Genomic DNA, 12,097 nt, shown 5'->3' with positions numbered 1-12,097 from the left:
AACAACTAACTCTGTTTTTCTCACCTCAGGTATTTAAACCCGGTTTAGAGTCTTCAAAATTACTGCTGTTCAACTTGAATATGTATGTAATATTATCAAAAGTACTCAGGAAAATGTTTTATAAGATATGAGGCTTTTGGTGCCTCGTGATAAGGGTTTAGGTAAGGGTGAGCTTGTGGGGAGACCAAATTCGAATCTATTGTTTAAACTTCATGTTGTAAGTGAGGTCCATCAGAGTTCTTCTACCAAACCGGTTCATTCATCATCTAGTTTCTTAACACTTCTCACACCAGACACACAAAAAGATAAATCTGTCTTACTTCTGCAGATAGGAATTGTATCGAATAATATGCTGTATATGTTATTATGTTCAATATAATGTACAGACATACAAACTCTGTTCAGCTAACAGTTACGTGATTTAAATTATCATTATAAATCAATAACATGACTTATATACATCACTGTATATGGATACATGGTTATTCATATGTTGTTGTATATAAAATTTACTTGCTAAAATATAAAGCTTATTTTTTAATGCAATGCCAAGAAAAGTAACGAACGTACACTATAAAAGGTTTGTTATAAATTAACACATATATTGTTTATTTCACAGCACAAATTGTGCTTCCCGAACAACAGACGTATATAAACTATAACTCAATTAATTTTGTATTATCTATCACCACAAATAACTTATAGTTTTCAGTTCAAAATTATGATTACTTAACTACAATGCTGTGTTTTGAAGTCATAGCTTTGTGAAGTGTATAAAAATTTATAAACTTTTAACACAAAGTGTGCATCACCCAAAATATATAACACAAGTCACATTGATTTTAACACAAGTGTTCCCACACCCCTTTTCTAAACCTTTCATGGTTGTCCTGACAGTCGGCCTGACCTCTGTGGTTTCACTGAGAAACAAGACTGTAAATTACGTTTTACATATATATTTTGGCGACGATCTGAGAATCTAGAGAAAAGCAACTCCAAACACATACGGGTAATGTATTTAACTTGAAGTCTCATACTAAAATCAGTTATTTGGCACGTAGTTCATTACAATATAAAAATACCGCGTATAATTAAAACTTGTGTTCTGCAGTAAGAGATTTGGTTGTGAATTAGTGATAATGCGTTACCTTAAACCTATTCATAGAACGTTGATTATGCTATCATAAATATGATCCAATGAAAGCAGTATTTCATAATAAATGTCAAAACTCTAAATATAGGTGAACAGGATAATTAACAAACAAGGATACAGTGGAATGTATTAAGGATATAAATAAAAATAAATGTGGGTAAAGACAAAATAACAACAACGTAAAAAAGTTTACTTAAGATCAGGAAGGCCTTAGAAAAAATACACAAGCCTGCGAATTTAAACTTCATAAAAGTTGTTTTGGTTTTAATGACGAATTTTCCATAATTCAACTACCGCAGGTTTCGAAAATAACAATATATTTTTTTTATAATTCAAGAAGAAAAACTCATATAAATTAAATTATTATTTTGTTAACCACAATGAACATTTTTTTATTATTAAGTTTGTTATGCTTAGATCCTAGAACGATCGATAAGACTCTAACGATGGTGATTGGCCTAGAGAAGTCTAGAATATAACCAGTGGTTGTCAACATTTATAGCATAACAGTTTCAATAAACATTATTCACTTATGTGAAACTACATATGACGTTTTGTGAAAAATCTGTACAAGATGGAGAAAATTGGATATCATTTTCAGATTCAGCGTACAGAAATTATTCCAGGACGGCCCCGTATGGCCAGGAAGTTAGGGCACTTGATTCGTAATCCGAGGGTCGCAGGTTCCAATTCCCGTCACAACAAACATGTTCGCCTTTTCAGCCGTGGGGACGTTGTAATGTGATGGTCAATCCCACTTTTCGTTGGTAAAAAAGTAGCCCAAGAGTTGGCGGTGGATGGGGATGACTAACTGCCTTCTCTCTAGTCTTACACTGCTAAATTAGGGACGGCTATCGCAGATAGCCCTCGTGTTTTTTTTGCGCGAAAATCAAAACAAACAAACAATACTCCAGAACATGTGAAAATGTCAGGACAATAAAACACATCGCAGGCCTGCAGACCTGTGTTATCAGTCAGTAACTGTCCAGGTAAGGTATAACGGAGCGAAAAACGTAAACAGCCTCAGATTTGATTTTAGACTAAACATAAAGACATTTGGCAGACAGGGTTAAGTAGAATTATATGTTACTGTTAGGTTTGTAATAATAAATTGAAGTTAGTTGGTGCATAATTTGAACACCGATTAAACTTATGTTTCTTCGGTGAAAGTTTAAGAACTATAAAGAGAATAGAATACGCCAACTATACAAGTTGACCACAAAGCTGAAGTTTCAGAAAATCGAAATATACAAGAAATAATTTATTCTTCTCAGCCTTTTAATACTATTATGTATTTGTTTGTTTGTTTTTTGAATTTCGCGAAAAAGCTACACAAGGGCTCCCTGCCCTAGCAGTCTCTAATTTAGCAGTGCAAGACTAGAGGGAAGGCAGCTAGTCATCACCACTCACCGCCAACTCTTGGGCTACTCTTTTACCAACGAATAGTGGGATTGACCCTAACATTATAACGTCTCCACGGCTGGGAGGGCGAGCATGTTTGGTGTGACGGGATTCAAGCCCGCGACCTTCAGGAGTTGAGTGCCTTAACCACCTAGCGATGCAGGGCCTATTAAAGATTTAGAAAAGCTCTAAGCCTTAATTATTTCTGTGTTTCTTAAAATGTTTATGAAGCATGTGATTTAAGTTTATCAAACTCAGTTAGAGATTTGTTATAGAACAGGATGAATGAAAATTTGAGAATTTAAAAACCTGAAAATAGAGATGGTAAAAAGTTTTAAAAAAGGCTAAAAATACTATAGACGTTATTCATTCAAACTAAAAAACCGTATTTTGGCTTCATACTGTTATCTAGAATTTCGTGTGGAGGAGTTGAAATACGGATTTGTATTTTCAATAACTAATATTTACAGTATCTACATTCTTGTTTTCTTACTTTTTACAATTCTCTTTGAAATGCTTAAAGCTACTTATCTCCTCGCTAACTTTTTTATGTTTAACTATGAGCAAAGGATTATTTGATATGGTATCTAACTTTCTTGATGACGAGAAACCCACTTGAAATAAAAATGTATCTTAAAACGGCTTGTGTGGGTATTAACACATATATTGACAAGCATATAACAATGTCTCGACCTTCCTAGGTCATCTTCAGGTTAACAAAGAAAGAGTTTGCAACTGACCGTTGCCGGGCACACGTCTTAGGGACGAGAGTATAAACGGGTACGGGGCGTTGCAGTTGGATGTTAGGTTATTAATTAGTATAAGTATAAAGGCGTTCCTTTATACTCCACCTACAATCCCGTACCCGTTTATACTCTCGTCCCTAAGACACGTGCCCGGCAACGGTCAGTTGCAAACTCTTTCTTTGTTAACCTGAAGATAACCTAGGAAAGTCAAAACGTTGTTCTCTCCCTCTCAATAAAAGTGTTAATACCCATACCAGCCGGTATCTAACTTCATTCATTATAAACATATCTAGTATTCAGCTGATACGGTTCATACTAATTTACTACAGCTGCTTACTGTTTCATGACATTCATTCGAGATGTAGAATGCTACGCTGAAGCTGGAGATTGCCATGGATATTTGTTTGAGAATAGAGTGAACACTTATAGTTCTATATAACTAAGTTATCTATATATATAATACATAGCAATGGGCAGATACAAACCTAAACTAAATGTTTTTAGTTTTTAAATGTTGCTTAAACTGTAGCTGTACTGTTTTAATGTGTTTTTTTGCCCGAACGTTCTCTTAAGGTTTTGCGAAAATTCATGCGATATCTATTATGATCCACTTTCGTGATTCATGATAGTTGCAATTATGTAAAAAAACACAAAAAGCAACAACACGTGAGATACAGTAGACGAAAGTCTAATAAACTAAGAAAAAAACGTGTAAGGACTGACTTTATATATTTAGAATTAAGGTAGAAAAAATGAAAGGTGTAAGTAAATAAATATGTTTGCACCTAATGTCCAGATATAAACATTGAGAAAAGATGATTTAAACCAGACTTTCATTCAATGCAACAGAAGATCTGGTATTGTCTCGTAATTAAAGCGTTCTTCCTTTCTTCCGTGGAGCGTTATAAAGTATCAGTCAATCCCACTAATTGTTTTCAAAAAGTCACCCAAAACATTATGACGCCCCCATGGCTGAAAGGGCGAGCACGTTTGGTGCAACGGGGATGCAAACCTGTGACTCTCAGATTACGAGTTGCACGCCTTAACCGATCTGGCCATGCCGGGCGTGGGAGAAGGAAGGCAGCTAGTCAATATGACTCATCGCTAACACTTGGGCTACTTCAGCCTAATTCAACAGTTGGATTTGACCGTTACTCTTATAGTGCACATAGGGCTTCAACGCGCGTATCATGTTTGTTTGGCAACGGGTTGTGAACTATGGTTTCTCGTATTCACGGTGCAGGCATGTTAAGTGATAAGTCACTTGGTTACTTCGGTATTTTCACTGCTTTACGTAAATGATGAAGAGTTTATGTGTAAACAAGTTCAATGTGGAAGATAAAGATTTAGTTTCCTATAGACGAGACGTGAAAGGTTATTTTTATAAAATAATTAGTTAACGTCACATGTACAGTATATAAATTTAATATGTCCAAATGTAAATATACTATCCATAGCCACATAGGAGTCACTTTTTGGCAGTATTTTAATATACCAAAAATAATCACGTTTTATATCAATAGCGTATGAATAGTTCCAATTTCTAATTCACAATTGTATTATAAAGTATAAATACTCACACACGTATATATCAGGCAAGGATATTTTCCTCAAAGTAAATATAAATTTCCAACGAGAGATGACAACCTTTATTATACTACTACATTATTTACAAATACTATAAATCCTCACCTGTTTCTTTCTGTAACTAATAGACCGTTTTTTTGTCATGGCTTTGATATATTTACTTTCCGAGAAATAGTATACCACGTCTCCAACCTTGTTTTAAACGTCAATCCATAACAACTATACTCCATAACTCCTCTGATTACATAACTGGCCACACTAGAAACTCGGCTCTGACATTGTACTTTCTTCATTGATTAATTTCAGCTTCTCACGCGCAAATCGTGGACTGTATGTAGCAGAAAGTTTAATTTAAATAATAACAACAAATTTGAATATATTTTGTTACTCTACATATTTTATTTATTGGCTATATCACTTTTCCTTTCTTTCGTGAAGTATTAAAAACTACTGTGACAAAACAGTTTACTGTGAATCAAACATGTTTTGGGAACTTGTTAAACTCGTATCAAAAAGTGATTTTATGAAATGTTTAAGGTCGAGGCTGTAATAGCTCTTGGATACAAAAATAATGCTTCCAAAAACACTCTACATCTTTAGATTGCATATCAAACTCTGTATTTTAGTGACGCTAACAACCATTCTAAAGTGTTCCTGTGGTGTTTGTCTATTTTAACGGTAATGAACACTTATCTGGTACTAATATTATTCTAAATCGTTCCACTGATATTAAAGTGTTTCTCTGCTAACAAAGTGTTCCTGTAGTAATAAAATCTTTATGCAGAACTAACATTATTCTAAAGTATTCCTGTGGTACTAAGGTGTTCATCATACATTTCTTTGTTTCTAAATCATGTTTGTGTAGGCTATACTGATGTAGGTGTCATTCACAGGAAGAGTGTGAATTTTGGATCTTAATTTATACAAATAAGTATTGTAATCAATTATATTCGTAACGACTGTTTTGTTTGTTTGTTTTTGAACTTCGCGCAAAGCTACACAAGGGCTATCTGCGCCAGCAGTCTCTAATTTCGGAGTGTAAGACTAGAGGGAAGGCAGCTAGTCATCACCACCCACCGCCAACTCTTGGGCTACTCTTTTACCCACGAATAGTGGAATTGACCATCACATTATAGCGCCTCCACGGCTGAAAGGACAAGCATGTTTGGAGTTATAGGAATTCAAACCCGCGACCCTCAGATTATCGGTCAAACGCCTTAACCCACCTGGCCATGCCAGGCCATTATTCGTAACGAATGCCATCACAGTAAACTTTTATACTTGAAATACTTACCAGCAAAATAAAATTCAGTATGTTTGTAAAGGACAGCAATAAAGTAAAATTCATTACGTTTTCAATATATCATACATCACCAAATTATAATACATTACGCTTTTAAGTTACACTACCAAAGTACAAGGCAGTATGTTTATAAAATACTCCAACAACGTAACAAGTAATATGTTTGCTATTCCATTTTTATCATTTCTTATCTGTGTAAAATAATTCACAGCATATGAGCTTAAAATTAACTTCCTTGAACAAAAAGACCAAAAGTTGTTGACAACACAGGTTTTATGGCGTTATTATTGTTATTGAACTCCTAACAGATCTCATTTCCCTTGGCCTAATTAGCGGTAAGTCTGTAGTCTAACGAAGCCGAAAAGCGGGTTTCGATATTCCTGGTGAACACAGCACAAATAGACTATTGCGTAACCTCATGCTTAACAAAGTCAAAAAACCAGTCCACGATTTTTGTATCTTAAAAAAATGCTTTTAATCATTTAATAATCTTCATACAAATACTTTTCTATAATGAATAAAAATTATTGTACAATAATACAGATTTACTTAAAGTTAGACTTTAGACGTTCACGTTGTGTCAGACGATGTTAGTGACGGATAGAGAGTATATTCCGATAATCTTGAATGTTTCAAACAAATATTGCATGTTGAACTATAATAAATCACATAATTTCAAATATATTATTTACACGTGACTACGAGAGTCCGTACAAGTGCGTCACGCGAGATTTATAGCACGAGACTAGAAGGTCAGAAGCTTCTTTCGTTTCAACGTTTCATCAGAAATCGGCTGGTCGCCTTTTTATCTCCGAATAAAACCATAGTCGGCCTACAGGTGTAGTTTGACTGCAGAGATTTGAATGGCTTCCTTGGTCTCGGCAGTGGCACTCAGTCGGCTTGTGTTGGAACTCTAAGTAGTTTAGTCCGTAATTTCTATCGAGAGAAGCCCTGCGTGTCGGGTTTGAGAACTAAAGTTACAGATCCGCCAACTCGGACCGATTAAGCATCGTGCTGGAACCAAACAGATGAAAATCTCTGACCAGGTTTTCGTGACAATGGGTCATAAGCGCTGAAGTACGAAGACTGCAAAATGCAACAATATATTACCGGGTTTATATTAACAGGCAAACGAGTTTGTGTTGGCCCGAATGTATACCAAAATATTTTCAAATATAAAAGAGGATTTTCCAACAAAACCTTCAAGTAAACCATGAAATGTTTACATTCTTAGCTGTCAGTGATGTACAGAAAAAACTACTTAAAGCCATGTTGAACACAAAATTCAAAGAACTACATGACTTACAAAAACAAAAAATGAACCTAGACCATCAACTGGCATGCTGCATTAAACCAGAGATTTACGGACTTATACAACGAAACATAAACCAAATCAATACTAAGAACGACAGAGACAAAAAGATCTGCCACAAAAAAAAACTAGAAAAACTAAGATGCAAACAACAGAAAAGACACCAAAACGACAAACCGTTGACTAACCTCATAATTAACAGATCCGACCGACAAATAAACACTGACGAGATAGATCTACTTAACAAAGGACTCAACTTCGCAATAGCACCTAGGTACATTCCAACCATAGAAATCAAAACATGTTTAGAAGACCTAGCCAGGAGACTTGTGATACTTTCTACAGAGAACAAAAACAAGGAAACAACCAAAAACAACCAACAGAAAGACGACAACTTAGATAATTTTAGTGACATCCGACAGCCAAACTTCCCAGGTAAAATTACAAATTTATATTTTCCAGAAACACCTAAAAACAACATCTTAAACGATTTTTTCAAAGAATTTTCTCACAAAACCATCAACATAATTTCACAAAACAGAAAACTAAAAAACAACCTTACAAAAAGAGACATTAATTCCATTAAAAACCTAAAACAAGACAAAAACATAAAACTTCTAAAAGCAGATAAAGGTAACGCTATAATCATAATGAACACGAATGAATACATCCAAAAAATGAATAACATCCTATCAGACACAAACAAATTTAAACCAATACACACAAATCCAACAAAGACACACGAGACGCAACTGAACAAATTGCTACTACAAATGAAAAAAGCCAACAGAATTTTACAAACACTTTATTCCTACCTACGTAAAACCTACTCACGCACACCGCAAATATACGGCATCCCCAAACCTCATAAACCAGATTGTCCATTACGACCAATAATGTCCACATATGAATCGTTTAATTACAATCTTGGTAAATACATAGCATGGGCATTCTCCAAATATGTAACATCAGCCAGCTCATTCATCAAAGACTCTTTTAATTTCAAGTCTAATCTAAATCAACTTAATCATAAAGCCTTAATGGCCAGTTTCGATGTTATATCCCTCTTTACAGAAGTTCCAACCACTGAAGCCTGCAAGATAGCCTTAGAACTCTATATCCGAGACCCTAACCCAACTATAGACATTCCCAGTAACCAGTTAGCAACCCTCATAGAATTCACCACGATAAAGACAAACTTCATGTTCAACAACCAAAACTATATACAAACAAATTGCCTAAGCATGGGCAACCCAGTATCACCAGTTCTAGCCAATATTTTTATGACACAAGTTGAAACACAAGCAATTAACACAGCATTACATCCACCACTATACTGGTACAGATATGTTGATGAAACGGTTGCGGGATTCAAATCTACAGAACACATACTTAATTTTTTCAATCACATTAACTCTATACATCCCAACATTAACTTCACATGTGAACAGGAAGAAAACAATCAAATATCATTTCTTAACCTCAAAATTACAAGAATCGACACACAATTCAAAACAGAAATCCACCGAAAAATCACCCATACTGGACTATACATTCCTTGGGACTCAGCACATGAAACAAAACAAAAACTCAACATACTAAGAAACCAAATAAACACAGCCATAAAACTATGCTCACCAGATAAAATTAACGATGAATTAGACAAAATAAAACAATACTTCATCAACATCAATAAGTTTCCTCCAAAAACCGTAGAAAACATTATACGCACACACCTAGACAGAAAGCAAAATCAACCAACTAAAGTAAATATATCTCACGAATAAAAAAATCACGAAACCATATACTGCTGTATACCATATATTCCTGACATCAGCAAAAAAATAACTAACATTTGGCAAAAACTAGTAACAAAATATGACATTCCAGTTAATACCAAATTTATTCAAAAACCAGGTACAAAACTAAGGTCTATACTATGTAAAAACTACACTGACAAACACCACACCAACATTATTTATAAAATACAATGTGATAACTTCCACGACTTCTATATTGGAGAAACAAGTAGAAAAATGGAAACCAGATTCAAAGAACATAAGTCACCTTCAAAAGTTTTCGAACACTGCAAGTCAAATAAACACAACATAACCATAGAAAACACTCAAATACTAAATAAAGAAACAAATATAAACAAACGCAAAATTAAAGAAGCCTTACTTATACAACAACTTAAACCCAAAATAAACCAATATAAAGGAACGCCTTTATACCTATATTAATATAATAAAATAAATAAAATTATATATTCAAACATCTAATACCGCCCTCTACATTCCGACACTCAGTTACACAACCCCTTTCAAACATGTGGTCAGCTTCCGGTCAGTTACCTCTTTCTTTGTGAACCTGACGATGACCGAAGAAGGTCGAAACGTTGTTCGCTCTTCTATGTAAAATATTTTCTCAACCCAAACGAGCCGTTTTTGCATAAAAATTCTTAGCTGTCGTAGGAAATGAACGGGTTTTAGCAAAGACTGAAAATTTGCAGTCGTGTTATGTTATTAATATTTTACGTATGAAGTTATAGAGGTGCCAAGCTACTAATATATATATATATGTGTGTATAATGCTCTATAAAACCAGATTTAAATAAATAAATAAATTATGTTTTACAATAACATCCTTTAACTCGCACGTGAGATAGTAACAGAACATATTTGGTCTGTATTTTGTACAAGCCTGTTGTGCATCTAGATCTTTACATTACTCTGCAGCTTCTTATACACGTGCAAAAACAACAAACTCTTTGGTTCCGATTTTGTTGCACTGTTAGAACGAAACTACTATTTACATTGTTATGAAAGCAAAACTTCTCAGTAACTAGTACTTTCACACTGCTAGATATAAAAGTTATTTTCAGTTAGCTTTTTCCACTACTCCACAACTAATTCTATACACTGCTAAAGAAGAGAAACTGTTTTGAAACTAGTTCTATACACTGCTAAAGAAGAGAAACTGTTTTGAAACTAGTTCTATACACTGCTAAAGAAGAGAAACTGTTTTGAAACTAGTTCTATACACTGCTAAAGAAACAAAATCGCTGTGCAGTTAGCTTGCTTTATTGCTACGTAACCAAACCTATCCTGCAGTTGGCTCTATATATTGATAGAGAAAAGAAACTGTACTGCCGATAATATTTCGAATCTGCTACAGCAACCGAACATGGAATTTAATAACAGCGAAATATAATATATATATATATATATATAACTACATTTTACTATTTTAAAATTATCATAACTTGTTGTTTTTTTTTGTGCAAACATTTTCCCATGTATAAAGTGTCTTGAGTACATTGCACCATAATGATTATATAACCTGACCCCACCATTACAGTCCATGTCGTCAGATCCTTTCATGCTTTGTCTTAATAGTAGCTTTGCGGCATAGTTTCCATTGCAAATAGCCGTCATATTCAAAACACACCACCCGTACTTATTAACTTTCCATAATCCATGTAGTGTAAAAAGACAGCGATACAGAATGGTATGAACACTTGTTTTATTTTCTAACTGCTTGAAATATGCACCATCTGAATGGGAAACTGCTGGAAGGTTTATCTTGGTAAACACATATTCTGTTGACCTTATTGCCAGACAAGGTTCTTCTTGATTATTTTGTTTATTGTTGCCTGGGATACATGTCAGTAACCCGCTTTACCTCTACTTTGACTGGGGTACTACTTGTAGGACGGTCTTGACGCCCAAGTTGATCCATATGTATTTGCTTTCCTATCCAATTGAATACAAGGGATATTCCCGTCTTAGAAACTATAAACAACTGATCTAAACATATCTTTATTACCACAGTGTACAAACATTTTGCGTAGGAAAGGGTTGTTACATATCCTTCCTTAAAACCAATTTTCATTGGCATCACACTACGTATTGTAACTTATAACGAATTATACTTAGCTTACAATATAAACTAACTTTGGTGGCTCCAAATTGATCTGACTTGGTATAAATTCTGGTTTTATTCACTTGGCTCTAAACATACGAATACAGAACGAAATGACACCAAGAGTGTTCAAGACGTTAATTCTTTTCACCTCATATATGAGTTAGGAGAATGTAAAATGCCTCGTTAAAAAATGAACAAACTCGAAACTGATCTCTAACTGAAGTTATAAAGAGATTGTACGAAAAGATATCATTCAGGTGTAGGCTTAGATTTCAGTTTTATTTCAACTATTTCATAACTACTACATATAATACAGTGTGATATAGTTGGATATTTCATTATGCTAGTAACGTTATTATCGAGAACTTGTAAAGTGTAAAACGTCTAGAACATTCTGTTCATTAAAACATAACACTTCTTGTAGACAACTGTTGTCAAGCGATAATTTTCTGACAGATAGTTAAAAGTTGATTTAATTTATACTCAATGCGTTTCAAACGTACGTATATACAGAAGCATATGGTATCACAACCTGGTTCACATAAAATATTTTGTATCTATGTGGAGAACAAAAGACAAAATTTACTCATACTAGGTGTCTTCAGAATTTCGAAATTCTCAGTAACATTGAAACATTAATACCAGAAATATACACTATTAAATATAGC

Source organism: Tachypleus tridentatus, chromosome 6, assembly GCF_004210375.1.
Source record: "Tachypleus tridentatus isolate NWPU-2018 chromosome 6, ASM421037v1, whole genome shotgun sequence".
Lineage (NCBI taxonomy): Eukaryota > Metazoa > Arthropoda > Merostomata > Xiphosura > Limulidae > Tachypleus > Tachypleus tridentatus.
This window is presented reverse-complemented; position numbering follows the sequence as displayed.